This window comes from Lepidothrix coronata, unplaced genomic scaffold, assembly GCF_001604755.1.
Source record: "Lepidothrix coronata isolate B3197 unplaced genomic scaffold, Lepidothrix_coronata-1.0 Scaffold137, whole genome shotgun sequence".
NCBI lineage: Eukaryota > Metazoa > Chordata > Aves > Passeriformes > Pipridae > Lepidothrix > Lepidothrix coronata.
Window position 1 is genome coordinate 1,944,526 of NW_016690317.1, and position 15,749 is coordinate 1,960,274.

The window sequence follows — 15,749 nt, forward strand, 5'->3', positions numbered from 1 at the left end:
CAGGGAGAGATGGGATACTGGGAAGGAATCCCTCCCTGGGAAGGTGAGGAGGGGCTGGGATGGAATTCCCAGAGGAATTGTGGCTGTCCCATCCCTGGAAGTGTCGAAGGCCAGGCTGGAGCAACCTGGGCTAGTGGAAGGTGTCCCTGCCCATGGCAGGGGGTGGCACTGGATGATCTTTAATGCCCCTCCAACCCAAACCATTCCATGATAACAATAATAACCACCACCACCAGAAACTTTTTCGGGAAAAGGAACACTCTACCTTTATTTCCAAAGATTTCCAAGGAAGGGACAGCTGCACCTCAATGGCTTCACTGCTTATTTCTTCTCTGTGATTTTAACAACAAAGGGTAAAATCAGGTAAATCCGAGGCCTGGGTGTGAAAATTCCCACTGGAATCCTCCAGTTCAGAGGGAGGAGTTAAATTCCTTTTTCTTCCCAGTGCCACTGGATGCATCCCACGAGGAGGGACATCTGCTCAGTGACTCAGAGCAGGGGACCATCCCTGCACAAGCTGCCTCACACTCAACCTTTCTGAGGCTTTTTCTGCTGGTTATGCAAGAAAAGAAATAAAAGGGGGGAAATTCATGCCAGGGGAGAACTTTGAAAGCAGCAACTTGGCCTGGAAACGTCTCCAACATCAAAATGTTAATAATGAGAGCATGTTCCTGCTGACAGTCCTGGAGACAGGAATTCTCCTGGAGTCCAGGGCCAGCTCCTCCAGTGCTCTCTCCTTCGTGGCTTTGCTCTTCCACATGGAAAACCCTCCGTGGAGGGGGTGGAGGAAGGGAGTGGGAAGGGACTGAATGCCTCGAGGTTTGGCCTTCAGGGAGAGCAGAGGCCAAGCCCTGAGGAGCAGGGGGAGGATGATGATGCTGAGGAGTCCATGAAAAAAAATTCCTCCTGATGTCCCACCTGAACCTCCCTCAAGGCCGTCTCCCCTCGTCCTGTCAAACCTGCTGGTCAAGTTGCCAAGGAAGCACTGGGAATTGGCTTTTTTTTTGCCAAGCTGAAGAGGGTGGCATTTGGCCCGTGCCACCTGGAATTGCCAGCTTGAAGCTGCAGGACTGGGGGAGAAATAAATCTGGGCAGTAGCCCCGGCAGTCCTTGGAGTTCTGCAACCCTTTAAAGCAGTTGTGCAACGAAGGGGAAAATAGGAATGGATTGAAAAGGGGGGGTTCATCAGCCAAGGGCTGGGGGATAAATCAGAGAAAGCCACGTGCTGAAAGTAATGGATCTGCAGGGTTTGTCTGGGCTTTGGGGTTGGTTTTCCTTCTTCTTCTTTTTTTTTTTTTTAATTCTTCACAAATTGTTCCTCTGCAAATCGTGGTGCCAGGCTTTAAATGGGGTATAACTGTCTCCTGCTGAAGTTTGTGAACCGGTGTGACCAGGGGAGCTCTGTTCCTTCCACCAGCTGAAACGTTGGCCTTCGGTGTGTTTTTGTGACCTTTTCCATTAATCTGGTTGGATGATGACAATATATCCCTTCCTTGATGTAAGTGACCCAACACATCCTTTGTTCTCCTGCAGCCAAATGAAAATGCAGGCCAGAATTAATCACTGGCACAAGAGGCCCCTTGGGAGAAGGGAGGGGAGGACTCCAGGGAGGGAGTTATGGAATCACAGGATAATTTAGGCTGGAAAAGACCTTTAAGATCATCAAGTCTGAGTATTAACCCAGCACTTGGGGGGTCAAGTGGACCTCTAAACCCTGTCCCCAGGGACCAGGTTTAGCTCAGAGCTGGGTGAGCTGTGGCTGAATCACCACCCATTCCACGAGGAACTGGATCTCTGGAGTCTGTCTCCAACATCTGTGGCATTTTGGGGCATCAGGGAGCAAGTGGCTGGTGCTGCTGGTGCTCCTGGGAAAAGCAGGAGGCAGCTCTTTGGTCCTGGGAGAGTTTTAGAGCTGGGAAGTTCTTTCCTCGACCAAGGTGAGACAAAAAGTCGAATGATTTGCTCATGACTTTGCTCGGGTCATTTTGGGAAGTCTTCACCTTCTCTTTCTGGGGGTGAGTTTTAATGTTCTGATCTGGGGGTTGCTTTAACACCCAACCCACCCCTCTTGCACGTGAGGATGTTTCAGTGTAAATAATAACCCATTTTTCCGGGCTCCTCCAGAAAAGGGAATTTATCCCCAGCTGAGTGTTTCCCATTAAGCCTTTTGATTTTTGAGGGACTATTTCAACCAGTCTGCACCCACCTCTAGTGACCACCAGCCAGAAGCTGGAGCTCAAGCAGCCTCTGCCTGAAGCTGCAGCCCAGTTTTCAGCCCTCAGCCCCTCCTTGGAGGAGCACAGCCCGTCCTCCCCACGTCAGTGGAAAGAGCAGGGTAATATTGTGACTGGCCCAGCTCCAGCTCTCCGGGGCTGAAGCCGTGGGATGATTTGCCTGTTGTTTAAATGTCAGAGGATCAGGGATGTCCGAGGGGAGAAGTGGCCTCTGAGCTCATCAAATCCACGTCACGGGAGTCACAGGAATCCGAGGCCAGAGCAGAGTTGTGGGAGACACTGCAAAGACAATTGAAGAAAGCAAAAGAATAAAAGCAAGCACTCCAAACTTAGAGGTGAAGACAAATATACTGATCTATACAGGCACTGGTAGATGCAATTTAATAGTTACTATTACTTGTTGTAACACACACCCCACCCTACAATACATTTTTTCGTTCACTGAGGTACCAATATTTAAGAATGCAAAAAAATTCAATATTGAAAAATAAAACCTAAACTTGAAGCCTTTTTTTTTTTTTCTTCTTCTTCTTCTTCTTCCCCAGAAAACTACGGCAATTTCAGTATGGAATGTCAGGATACTTATAGAATTTTACAGTCTACATTGTGGGGTTTTTTTGCGGGGGGGGTGGTTTGTGGTTTGTTTGTTTGGGGTTTTTTTTGAATTTTCTGGAACCAAAAGTGGCTTTCCCGCACAGGTCCTGTGGATGTCAGTGATCCCATCGGAATTCCTGTGACTCAGCAGTTGTGCCTGACATCCCAGCCCATCCCAAGCCGTGGCACTTTGCTCCACACACATCTGGCCACGTTTAACATTTCACGGTCAGAGCCCTTTGAGCTATGCCAGGAATTCCATGGAGAAACCTGGAGGCCAAGCTAATCCCAGCTCTTCAAAGCAGAGGCACTGAAGCACGGCCTGGATGTGGAATATTTCCCAACAGCTCAACCAGCTGTGCCCTGATCCACTTGTTTGACCCTGAAAACAGCTCTGGGATCCTCAGGAGGGGCTGGTTCGGCTACAAACCAGCCCAAGTTTATTCCAGCCACTTCCACCAGCTGGAACCCAGCCAGGATTCCTCCAGCACAAATCCTGGAACCTGGAAAGACTGTTCCCCCTCTTCCCTTAACCCAGCTACAAACCAGGAACACGCCTTGTCCTTGTCTCCCCTCAAACACACCGTGCTGGGAGGGGTCACCCTGCAGGTCAGGAGGCTCAATTTGGTCAAGCAAATTATTGTTGCAAAGTTCTCCTCTCCCTGTCTCAGAGAAGCAACAAAACTGCAGAGTTTAGTTGACTGAATAAAGCAGGAAAAAAGGATTATTCTTCCTGACACCCCAGTTTACCCACCAGGTTCCCTCTCTTTTTTTCTGCACTTACTCTGTTCTCTTTCCCTTTTTCATTATTTTTTTTTTATGGGTTAAATCTTTTTTTTTTTTTTTTTTTTTTTGGTCTTTTTGCGTTTTGTAAAAATGTGCTTTGGCAGGAGCCGGGATTTTTTTTGGTCAGTAATCCACTTATGCTGTGGTTTAGAAAACCTCTCAAATCACAGCTTGGACACAACGCTGCTCACTGTCCTCCTTGGCTGCTCGTGTGGCACGAGGAACGTGCAAGGAAACCCAGCCTTTCGTGTTCAACCACCTTCCCAAACAAACAGAGGAGCCAGTCCCTGCCCCAGTCAGGCCTTTGGGCTTGGAAGGGGCTGCAAATTTGGGATAAAAATACTCCCAGGTGCAATCTTGACAGGTATAAACTCAATATCTCGTGGCTTTGTCTCTCGGTTTCTGTATTTCTGTACATGCAGGTGTAAATCAGGGAATCCTGGAATGGTTTGGGTGGGAAGGGACCTTAAAATCATCCCATTCCACCCCCTGCCATGGGCAGGGACACCTCCCACTAGCCCAGGTTGCTCCAACCTATCCTTGGACACTTCCAGGGATGGGGCAGCCACAGCTTCTCTGGGAATTCCATCCCAGCCCCTCCCCACCCTCCCAGGGAGGAATTCCTTCCCAATATCCCACCTAACCCCACTCTCTGCCAGGTTGAAGCCATTCTCTGTGTCCTGTCCCTCCGGGCCCTTGTCCCTACTCTCTCTCCATGATTTTTGGCAGCTCCTCCAGGCCCTGGAATGTCCTGATCAGGTCGCCCTGCCCCAGGTCCGGCACCAGCACTCGGCCCTTGTTAAACCTCACGAGATTCCCACGGGAATCTCGAGCTCCAGGTCCCTCTGGATGCTGCCATCCCTCAGGTGGGAGTCTCTCCTTCCCAGCCAAACCTAAACCCCCCCTGGTTTAACTGGAATAGTTGTTCCTATAAATCCATTTGCCTCTTCTCTGCATTTTCAGATCCTGTGGCAGCTTTTGCCCCACAGCTAAAAACTCACATTTTCCCTTCTCTAAACCCCTGAACTGCCTTTCTGTTCAGAACCCACGGATTAAACCAATGTGCCTTTTTCTCAGGGGGCAGGAAGAGAAGCTGAACCCTTCTCTTATATGGGTTTTATAAGTAAAACCCATATAATGGCCACGGGATGCTTGAGGATGTCAAATTTCATTGGAAAACACAAGTTTCTTTCCTGTCTGTGGTTACCAGAGTAAAACTGGTGCTGAAGGTGAAGGTTAAGCCCTGAAAGAGCAGCTGGAGCTTCAGGGTGGTTGTATATATTTATTTATGGTATATCCTATAGGTCCCAGGCCAGATCTTGGCTCCCTCATGCTGAGCACTGCATAAACAAGCAAACAAATCGCCCCAAATATAATTAATATTATTATTAATATTATTATTAATATTATTATGAATGGCAGTGCCAGTGCTGAGTGTTGCTTGAGTGAAGACACAGAACCCTGAGCAAGGTTTGGACCCTCCTGTTGCACAGGCAGAGGGCACAGAATTGTCAGGTTTGATTGTCCTGCTGGGAAAAAATCAGCCCCAATATTATTAATATAATTATTAATATAATAATTAATATAATAATTAATATAATAATTAATATATTATTAATATAATTATGACTATTGTTAATAATATTATTATTATGAATATTATTAATAATAATATTATTAATAATATTATGAATGGCAGTGCCAGGGCTGAGTGCTGCCCGGGGGAAGACACAGCATTTAGTTAATTAATTAACTAGTCTAGTTGCCTAATTAACCCTCACAAATAAATAGCTTATTTTGGTTTTGAAAGCTTATATTCAACCTGTGTGTGTGTCCTCTTGCAGCTCCTCAGCAGAGGTGGCAAATTCCTCTTGAGTGAAGTAAAAAAAGAAAAACTATTCACATTCAGAAGGAAAACTTTCCTGTGGCCTCGAGGGAAACCCTCCCACGGGGTGAAGTCAAGTTGGCTGAATTTAGCTTTATCAAGTCTTCTCTGTATAAAAAAAAATGGTTTTTCTTCCAGATACGGGAAGTTTTGACCCGTTCAGGCCGTGTGAAGCTGTTAAATATTGGAGGTTGTGGGTTTTAGGCCTCCAAAAAGACAATGAGAGGGGGTTAAATGGTTCTATACACACATTTTTGAACATAAAATTAAGAAAATATTAGGAAGAAGAAAGGCCCAAGGGCCATATTTGGAAAGATAACCAGGACCCCAATTTCTCATTTATTGCAGAGGGATGCTGAGGATCAGAGGGGAGAAGGAACTGGAAGTGACTCAAGAGCCAGAGCTTGGAACTCCTGACCTGGAGCTGGGCAACCAAACCCCTGGAAAATCCCATTTTCCCATGTAAATCCCACCTGCTGCTGAAGGCAGTGGAATTTTACGGTGGCTCACGAGAAAAACTCCATTTTCAGCTTCAGTAACGTTGCGGGTCAGTAGCTGGTGTTTCCAGCTTCCCAGGTTAATTTTATGGAATATTTTGCGTTGTGCCAGACTCTAATTATCCCCAAACAATTCCTGCCTTCCTTTACTTTCCCCCCTTTTGCCTGTAAATGTCTTACAAAGGAACTGAACTCTCCCTTTTCTCCGAGACCGGTAATTTTTAGACAGAAATGAGGAGAAATCTCGAGTGTTTTTTTTTTTTTCTGCAAACCCATTCCAGGCCTTTAGGATGAGGACAACACACTTCCTTAAAAACAGGTTAAAAGCCCATTTAACCAAAAGCAAATGAAATCAACGTTGCTTGGAGAAATTTCCAGGTACAGTTTTAGAGGACCAAAAAAAAAACAAAAAAAAAAAAACTTGTGTTTGGTTTTTTGTTGGTTTTTTTTTTTTTTCTTACGACATTTTCGGGCTCTGATTTTTAATATAATTTAATATAATTTTAATATAATCTCGAAGGCTCGTGGTTTTTTTTTTATTTTCCAGGCAATTTGCTGGGGGGTCAGCCTGTGTGAATTAAATAGTGGGTGAAGTGCCCTGGGTGAAAAGCTTTGCAGTGTGTTAGAAAATTTGGGGGTGTAAGAAAAGTTTGGGCTCAAAATCAGCCACTGAGAGCAGCCAGACTGAGTGTTGGTGCTTCCTCTGAGCTGGTGCTGGGTCTTCCCTGTAGAACCCACATAATTCCTGCTTGTCCCACGCCCCAAAAAGTTGTCTTCCACCCCTGGAAGTGTTCAAAGCCGACGCTGCAGCAAAGCCCGTGGGCCGTCAGTGTTATGAGAGAGCAGCAGAATATTCCACCTGAATCAGCTTTTCGAGATGATGCTCGACGGGGTGGAAACAAGGCAGGTTGCAGGGAGGTTTCATTTCCCTCCTGGGCTCCTCCTCGGATCACACAGAGGTTGCTCGGTGTGGTTGTGGCACCTGAGGACGTGGGGGGAGTGGGTTGGTGGCTGGGCTTGGGGATCCAGCAGGTCTTTTCCAAGCTGAATGATTCCATGATTCTGTGGTGATCCTGGAGGTCTTTTCCAAGCTCCATGATTCCATGATTCTGTGGTGATCCAGCAGGTCTTTTCCAAGCTGAATGATTCCATGATGTGTGGTGATCCTGGAGGTCTTTACATGATTCTGTGGTGATCTTGGAGGTCTTTTCCAAGCTGAATGATTCCATGGTTCTGTGATCCAGCAGGTCTTTTCCAAGCTGAATCATTCCATGATTCTGTATTGATCCAGCAGGTCTTTTCCAAGCTGAATGATTCCATGATTCTGTGGTGATCCAGCAGGTCTTTTCCAAGCTGAATGATTCCATGACTCTGTGGTGATCCAGCAGGTCTTTTCCAAGCTGAATGATTCCATGATGTGTGGTGATCCTGGAGGTCTTTACATGATTCTGTGGTGATCCTGGAGGTCTTTTCCAAGCTGAATGATTCCATGATTCCATGATTCTGTGGTGCAGGGGGGTTGCTCTGCTGTTTCTCTGTTTGCATTCCCGCCCTTATCCCGCCGTGATTCCCTCTCTCTCCTCATCCCTGAGAATTCCAACGTTGTCCCGAGAGCAGGAGCCCTTGGAGTCACAGACCTGCTCTGCTGAATCAGAGCCCTTTTCTTCCTCCCCTCCTGCCTCCCTGGGCAGCTCCCCAGAGCAGCAGGGAAGCTTTGCCTTAAAACAAGAGCTTAAAGGGACAAAAAGAATTAAAAATAAAAAAAAAATAAATAAAAGGGAAAAAAATCCGAAAGGAAAAGCTGGAAAAGCAAAGCACTGCTGCCTTTTCTGTGCAGGCTCCCCCTTCCCTCTGGGAATCAGGAGCAGAGCAACCCCATGGGAATGTCTGGAGGTTTAATTTGAACAAGTTGCTGGCATGGCCCTGGGCCAGTGTCCCCCTGTCCCAAATCCCAGAGTTGCTGGGCCAGTGTCCCACTATCCCAAATCCCAGAGTTGCTGGGCCAGTGTCCCCCTCTCCTGACTCCCAGGCCCCCGGGAAGGAGCCAGGGGGGGTGAGGGCTGAGTCAAAGGCTCAGAGGCACTTTCTCAGCACTCAGCTGGGAAGTCCTTTGGGGTCAGCCTGTCTGAGTGGGATTCCTGCCTCTCCTCATGGATCTGTTTTGGATACCAGGCACCAGTGTTTGCCTGGAGTCGTGGAACAGGAGGCAGAGGGGGGCAAAGGGCTGAGGTGAAGGAGAGTGCAGGGGCTGAGGGGGGAGGAAACAGGCAGCAGCTCTGGGGAGAGGAGAGTGGAAACCTGGAGAGGGTAGGAAAATAGAGGGGGATCAGAGATGAATATTTACAGAACCACAGAATATTCTGAGTTGGAAGGGACACACAAGGATCAGCAAGTTCAGCTCTGAAGTGAATGGACCACAAAACCCAGAGCCTTGATGTCATTGAGACCACTTGGTGATGGGACAGCCAGAAAAGGAGGAGGAAAGAAAGAGGAGAAGAGAGAGACCCCAAGGAATGGAGGCAGGTCCAGATGGGCCAGGGCTTGGTTTGTCAGACAGAGAATCCTGGAATGGTTTGGGCTGGAAAGGACCTTAAAGATCATCTAATCCAAGATGATCTGCTGGGCCAGGCTGCTCCAATCCCAGTCCCACCTTGGACACTTCCAGGGATCCAGGGGCAGCCACAGCTTCTCTGGGCACCCTCTTCCATGCCAACAACGAGCCATGGCTGGGAATTGAGGCACCAAGCAGTGGTGGCACCCCTGGGTGCCCCTGAGCTGATCTTTGAGGTGCTTCCCAAGCCAAAGCATTCCAGGATCCCATGGCTGGGAGAGCAGCAGGTCAAGCAGAGGTTAAACAGGGGGGACACCAGAACGAGGGGCTGATGCAGCAGAGGAGCAGGAGGGGGAGGCAGAGGAGGGGACAGGACACAGACAGGGGGATGTGTCGTGGCCACAAACGTCAGGGGTTGGGATAAACATCCTGCTTCCAAAGAATCCTGCCTGTGCAGAGATCTCAGGCTGAAACTGTTCCAGCAAACATCTCCCCGGGTGCTGACACTGCTGGGCTGGGTGTTTACCCCCTGCACACACACACACACAGCCAGTCATGGCTTTGGCTGAACATTTGTAGGGTTTTGCTCCTTCCCCAGGGTCGGGGTTGTTGTTACAATTAACAGGGAATTGTCTGACAGAGTTTTTATACGTCTTTTTCAACTACTTTAATAAAATTCCCCCCTGGTGAGAGGGGGGCAGGATTGTTGGGTCTGTTAGCCAGGCACATCTTCATTGCTTTATATGCTTTAAAAAACATGATCCCTAAAAGGCTAGAGGGCCACAAGCAGGATTTCCATGAGATACTCAGCTGCAAGCTCAGTTACTGTCAGCTCTGTGTGCTTAGATCTGTACTTGGGCTGAAATAACTCCTTATTTTTGTTTCCTTACAACTTCTAGACGATGGGAAGTGTTTGCTTTTAAATCCAGGGGTAAGAGCTGAAAATTTAAGGACTTAGAGAACCTTTTCCATCTCCTGCTGAGCAGCAACTCTCAGGAGATTTTACCTCCAGGAGGTTTTATCTCCACCAGAACCTGCTTCTCCATTGCTTCCCACTCTTCAGGGTCATTCATGCTTGTAAAAACTGCTGCCTTATAATTAGAAATTGTCCAGGTGAGGTAGAAGAGATCAGAATTCCTCCTCGTGGGCAGCTTTGCCCCACAGTGAGAACTGAAGGTTCATTTGTGGTCACAGAGATGCCACCGGTCTTTAATCACATCCTGCTTTGGGTTTTCATTTCCACTTTGGGGCCTGGGCACTCCAATCCCTTAGATGTGGCATTTTGTTCATCCTTTGAGATGCTTTTTGATGAAAATCGCAGTACTGGCAGCGCTGGACCTTGGATGCAGCTTCCCACGAGAGGTTTTCCGAGTGTTTGATGATGGAGCAGCCTGGGCTGGTGGAAGGTGTCCCTGCCCATGGCAGGGGCTGCAACTGGGTGAGCTTTAAGGTGCCTTCCAACCCAAACCATCCTGGGATTCCATGATTTAAAGCCCACAAACAAATCCCTCCTGCAGAACTCTCCGAGGCACAGAGTTTGTGCTGCAGCAGGACTGACCCAGGGTTAAACACCAGGAAAAACACCCAAGCAATAAAGAAACGAAGCTCTCAAAAGAATTGAAACTTCACAGGAGTTTACAAAGAACTTCTTTTGCCTCTCAGGAGCCGTTTCCAGCCCCAGCAGCCCACGAGGACAGGCCTGACAAAAAAAACTGGTTTTGGAAATGACAGGGACACAAAACTGCTCCTGCCTTGGAAGAGGGGACTGGACGTTGACCTGGAGCTCCCTTCTGGCTCTGCTTCCATGAATATCCCCCCTTTATCCCTGGGAAACGAGGGCAGGGAGCAGGGAAAGGCCATGGCCAACGTCATGGAGCAAAACTGGAAGTAGAACTTAGGTCTCTTCTCTGTGGGGGCAAGAAAAAGAGAGAGGGAGGGGGGAAAAAAAACAACCAAAAACAGAAAAAGCAAAATAAATAAGGGATTCATTACAGGCTTTTCCTGCCTCTCAATCCCAGGCTTCCCTGTGTTTCTTCTTGAAAGGAATTTTCCCCTTCAGTTCAAGAAGGGAAAAGTAGACCAGTTCAAGAGGACCAGCTTATCAAAACCAACTTGGCCCTTCAAAACCTCCTCGTCTGGACCCGAAAATCCACGTCCAGCCTGAGGAATCCTGGTTTCTGGGCCATTTCCCCCCGGATTTGATGGGCAGTGAGCACATTTGGGCAGCACCAGGTCACTTCAAAGAGCTGCAAATGCAAAAGCTGCCCCCTGGGCAGTGCAGGGTTGGAGGGGAATGTTGGTCTTGGCAGTTCAGTGGTTGCCACTCAGTGAAGAAGAATTGCAGCCCAAGGTTGCAACAGCAACGTTTGGAGGTCACAGGCACTGTCCCTCCCCGGTTGAGAGCTTGAAATTAAGACAAATGCTGCTGCTTTGGAACTGGTTTTCAGCCACCAAGCACTGGGGATGCTGGTGAGACTCCCAGCTCAGCTCAGGCAGATATTCCCTCTCCATCCCCTTCCTCTTGGATCCAAACCTGGCCTCAAGAGTTTACTGAGATAAATCCAAATTAAACCAAAATCCTACGAACGTGGAGGGAAAAGCAAGAGAAACATGTAGATAAAATCCCTTCTGGGATGGTCCTGAACCAAACCCCAGCTCTGTGCAAGCCCAGCTGGGGAGGGGAAAAGCGAAAGGAGAGGCCCAGCCTGGTGTCCCAACCTGGAGCTGCTTCCAAATCCAGCTGTTCCCCACCCCTGGGATGTGCTAAACCAGAGGGTTCCAGCCTGTGGCACTGGTAGAAGTTCCTTTGGAAACTTTCTTCTCTCATTTTCTCGTACAAACGTGGGTTTTCAGAGCTAAATTGAAACCACTCACGGAAAGCATTTTTTTTTTTTGCCTCGTTTGTTGGGGTTTTTTTGTCATATTTTTCACCATAAACAGCGAATGCAGCTTTATCTGTAAACAAAGAGCCTCGACTTTCTGTCAAAAAATAATAATAATAACAATCAAAAGCTGGAAAATGGGCGGCTTTTGATGCAAAGTCATAATTTTCCACGGGAAAACCTCCAAATTCCATGGCAGGGTATGTCAGCACTGTAGATGAGTAAAAGAGATACAGGCAAGGTTTAAACCAGCTCAGACTGGTACCAGTAAGAGTCCAGCACTGGCTGTATCAGCTTGGCATTGACTCCTCTCCCCGTGTTTACAGCAGAAATCAGCTCCATGCACGAGCTCCTATTAAATCCACATTGGACAATGGCTCTGCTCCATCTTTTCCTTTGCCTCTGGCCAATATCTTCCCAAAAGCATGGATGAACTCAGTGATCCAGGCAGTTAATCATGTCCCATTGTGCCCTCGGGGTCAGATATGTCCCGGGGAAGGTGTCCCTGCCCATGGCAGGGGGTGGGATGGGATGGTTTTTGGGTCCCTTCCAACCCAAACCATCCCATGATTTCGTGCTTTATGGAGCTGGTGAAGAAAATGTACAGTTTTTACCCCTTTGGGGAGCTTAATTCTGTCCACAATCTCTTCTCTGCAGCTTCTTCAGTGCAGAGAACCAGCAGAAGAGCTGAACCACAGGTTTTCCTTGGATTATTACAGGGAGCAGCCAATGTTTCTGTCTTGGGGAGTCCGAACTTGCTGGATTTTCAGACCCTCGAGGAGAGAAAGCTGCCTGTGGGTCCCCTCACTTACCAAGGTGGGATTTTCTCCCTGCAGGAAAGTGGATCTCAGCCTTTAGAAGAAGAGAGCCCAGAGAGCAGTGGCCAGCCCTGTGCCAGGAAGTGTTATCATGAGGCACAAAAAGGACAGGAGAGATTTTTTTCCTCTTGACCTTTGCCAGCCCCACAAAGGCTGATGGTTGGTGATGCTAAAGGCAACCTAGATTATTGTTCAAAAAAAGGAGAAGTCCCTGGGGCCGGTTCCTGGTGGATAATGGTGGTGTTTACTCAAGGAAACGGGGCAATCACCGGGGTTATTTTTGTTGGGTGCCATCGTTTTTAGCATCCTCGGCCCCAGCCCACGTCAGTGCCGTGGCTTTAACAATGCCTTGTAAGAGGATACAGCAGTTGCTAAGGAAACCTCTGTAGCCCAGGAGCCAAACAAATAACAGCAAATGAAGCAGAGGCCACCAGGGGCCTGATCCTGCAAATCTTTCCCCCGCACTCAGCCTGACAAACTTTGCTGGGAGACGCTCAGACCTCACGGGGTAGGGGGGGAAAGTTTCTCTGTCGGAGACTCCTCAAATTTTCGTGCCTTCCCCCGGAGCAGATCAAAGGCAGCAGCAGGAGGAGCAGCACGGAGCTATTTCTGGCCTCTGATCGGGATTAATTGTCTGTTCAAAGCCCCCGTGGAATCTTTGTCGGGATATTCGTTTCACTCCGGGAGGCGCCGGCAGGAAACAGCGGCGAGCGCGGCCCCCGATCCCCCCTCGACCTGCAGATCAGACACCTCTGGGCACTGTTGTCCTCAGGACGTGTCAAAGGGTCGGAGAGACCCCCCAGGGAAGGCTGGTGGTGGTTTCTGGCTCGTGGGCTGGGTGGGGGAATCAGTGGATTTATGTCCCCAAAGAATGGAAGTGTGTCCTGCAGGGATGCTTTGATATCATAGAAACCCTGAATGGTTTGGGTTGGGAGGGACCTTAAAGCCCTTCCTATTCCATGGGCAGGGACACCTCCCACTAGCCCAGGTTGCTCCAGCCTGGCCTTGGACACTTCCAGGGATGGGGCACCCACAGCTTCCCTGGGAATTCCATCCCAGCCCCTCCCCACCCTCCCAGCCAAGGATTCCTTCCCAATATCTCACCTAACCCTGCCCTCTGGCAGTGGGAAGCCATTCCCTGTGTCCTGTCCCTCTATTCCTTGTCCCAGTCCCTCTCCAGCTCTCCTGGAGCCCCTTCAGGCCCTGGAAGGGGCTCCAAGGTCTCCCTGGATCCTTCCCTTCTCCAGGTGAACCCCCCCAGCTCTCCCAGCCTGGCTCCAGAAGGGCTCCAGCCCTCGGAGCATCTCCCTGCTTGTTCCAACGGGTCCTTTTGAACAATAAAACCCAGAATATTAGTCCAGCAGAGACTTTCCTCCATGCAAAATCCTGTGGTTTTTTTTTTCCAGGGGACAAGAAGCCTGATCCCAGGGACTGGACAAGATCAGCCAGGAGAGTTGGATCTCACAGAAAGGCACGACAACACTCAACCTCTGCTCGACCTTCTGCTGGGGGAGGAGGCCCTGCAGCATCTCCAGCTCCAACCATCCCACCCCACAAAACCCAGCAGGGTTTGTAACAAAAAGCAGAAACTTGAATAGGATGAAAACCAGCAGATGAGACACGAGGGGGGAACCCTGCAAAGGCAAATACTTGTTACCTGCACCCACCCAAAAGCAACAGGGCCTTCTGTCCTTTGGAATTTAACTCCAAAAGAGGCATTTCAAGGCCAAAACCCCCAGAAGTTTTTGACAATGAGGAACAACCTCACTCCAGTGGGGAGAGGTTTGTCCAAGTCGTGATTTTAGACTCCAAAGGCTGCAAATTGCTGGGCAAACACTGATCCTTCCACCTCAACCCCCTTTGGTTCGGATCAGTTCAAGCCAGGAAGGAGAATATTCAGCCTGTGCTGGGCTAAACCACCGAAATAATAGTGACCAGCAGAGCTTTTTATGGGTTTGAGTGAAAATCTGTGAGATCTGTGGACTGCAGGACTCTCTCCTGCTCATTTCCACGGAACCCAGGACAATGGGACCAGGATTACAGGGTGTTACCCTGAGACAAATGAAACACAGCATTAAGGAAAACAAGGGTTGCCATGGAAACAGCTGATAAATGGGCACATGTTGGAAAAAAAAAATTGGCTTAATTTGCTTGTTTAAATGGGAGGGGAACTGTTTTGATCCTGCTTAATTGCAGCTGATCCTGTTTAATTGCATTTGCTTCCATCGAGTCCAGTGTCACTGTTGGAGCAGCAGGATGAAAATCCAGGGATTTTAGTGGGAAGCTGAGGCAAGGAGAGATGGCTGGGTTAATTCCCAGCTTGCTGAGTTATCCTTGCCTGGATTTAACCCTTCCAAAGGGCAGGAAAAGGAAAATGGAAAAGGGAAAAAGGGGTTTTCTCACCTGCTTGGCTCGAGTGGGAATAAAACCAAGCCTGGTGGTTGTGAAAAAAAGGGGAGTTTGTCTTCTTCTGTTTGTCCTTTCTGAGGTGCTAATTCTGATTTTAAGGTCTCAGGGGGAACGGGCTCCACGTTTAGCAGAGTGGAAAAGCAGCAGCCAAGTGTGGAGAATCAGAAACCTGATTGGAATCAGAGCAACCAGATTGTGGGGGGCTTTAAATAGAATGGCAACTAATGCAATTAAAGTGGGAGGGGAAAAAATGAAAAGGTTTAAAGCACCTTATGAGGGCATTGATATGCACTGAGGAGATTCTTAACTGGTTCTACCTCTGGGGAAATGGGGAAAGAGAGCAGGGAAATGGGGAAAGAGAGAAGGGAAGGGGAGAAAGAGAAAAGGGAAATGGGGAAAGAGAGAAGGGAAATGGGGAAAGAGAGGAGGGAAAGGGGCAGGAGCTGCTCCCCTGAGCTCTCCCCTGCAGGGCCTGGGAGCAGCTGCCCTGCAGGAAAAGTGTGTCCTGCAGCAACCAAATCCCAAATCTCCCACCTTCAGGGAGTTTCCTCCCTGGGCAGACGTTTGCCTGAGTCCTTCTAACAGCTCGTCCCCCTAAATATAGCTCCCTTTCAGCAGCACATTGTTTGGTTCCAGCAGTGGGGATGGAGATGACATTTTGTTGGCCTGGGGAATGCCATTAACCAGCGTGGTTGTTCTAACATTTTTGCAGAGCTTTAGAGAAACCAAACGAAAGAATTCCCATTACATCTCCTCCTTTCTGCACTGGGGAGGATTAAAACCAGCTCGTCAACACACGCCCTGGATGTCCTAATTAACTCCTTTCCTCGTGGCTCTGAGAGGCTCAGCCCTGAGCTCCCTGCACGGGGATACATTTCACCTAACGGGGCTGGAATTGTGCCATGGATATCACTCCGAGCGGGATTACACCTCGGCAGCGGGGCAGATGGAAACTCTGGGATTTCAGCTGCACAGAGGGAGAAAAGAAAAGGTTCAAAGCACGTTCTGAGGGCACTGATATGGACTGAGGAGGTTCTTAACCGGTTCTGTCTCCCCACAGCACTGAAGGTGAAAGGAGCAAAGTTGCTCTTTT

At 48.8% G+C, this 15,749-nt stretch overlaps 1 long non-coding RNA gene across 1 annotated transcript; it reads right to left on the bottom strand.

Annotated features, from left to right (window-relative positions):
* Positions 1-1,720: 1,720 nt before the first annotated feature.
* On the bottom strand, positions 1,721-7,057 carry LOC108503380. Its single transcript, XR_001876812.1, has 3 exons — positions 6,856-7,057; positions 2,207-2,513; positions 1,721-1,865 (listed from the first exon to the last, which is right to left on the bottom strand). It is a non-coding gene; the product is annotated as an uncharacterized LOC108503380 (long non-coding RNA).
* Between the last annotated feature and the right edge of the window lie 8,692 nt (positions 7,058-15,749).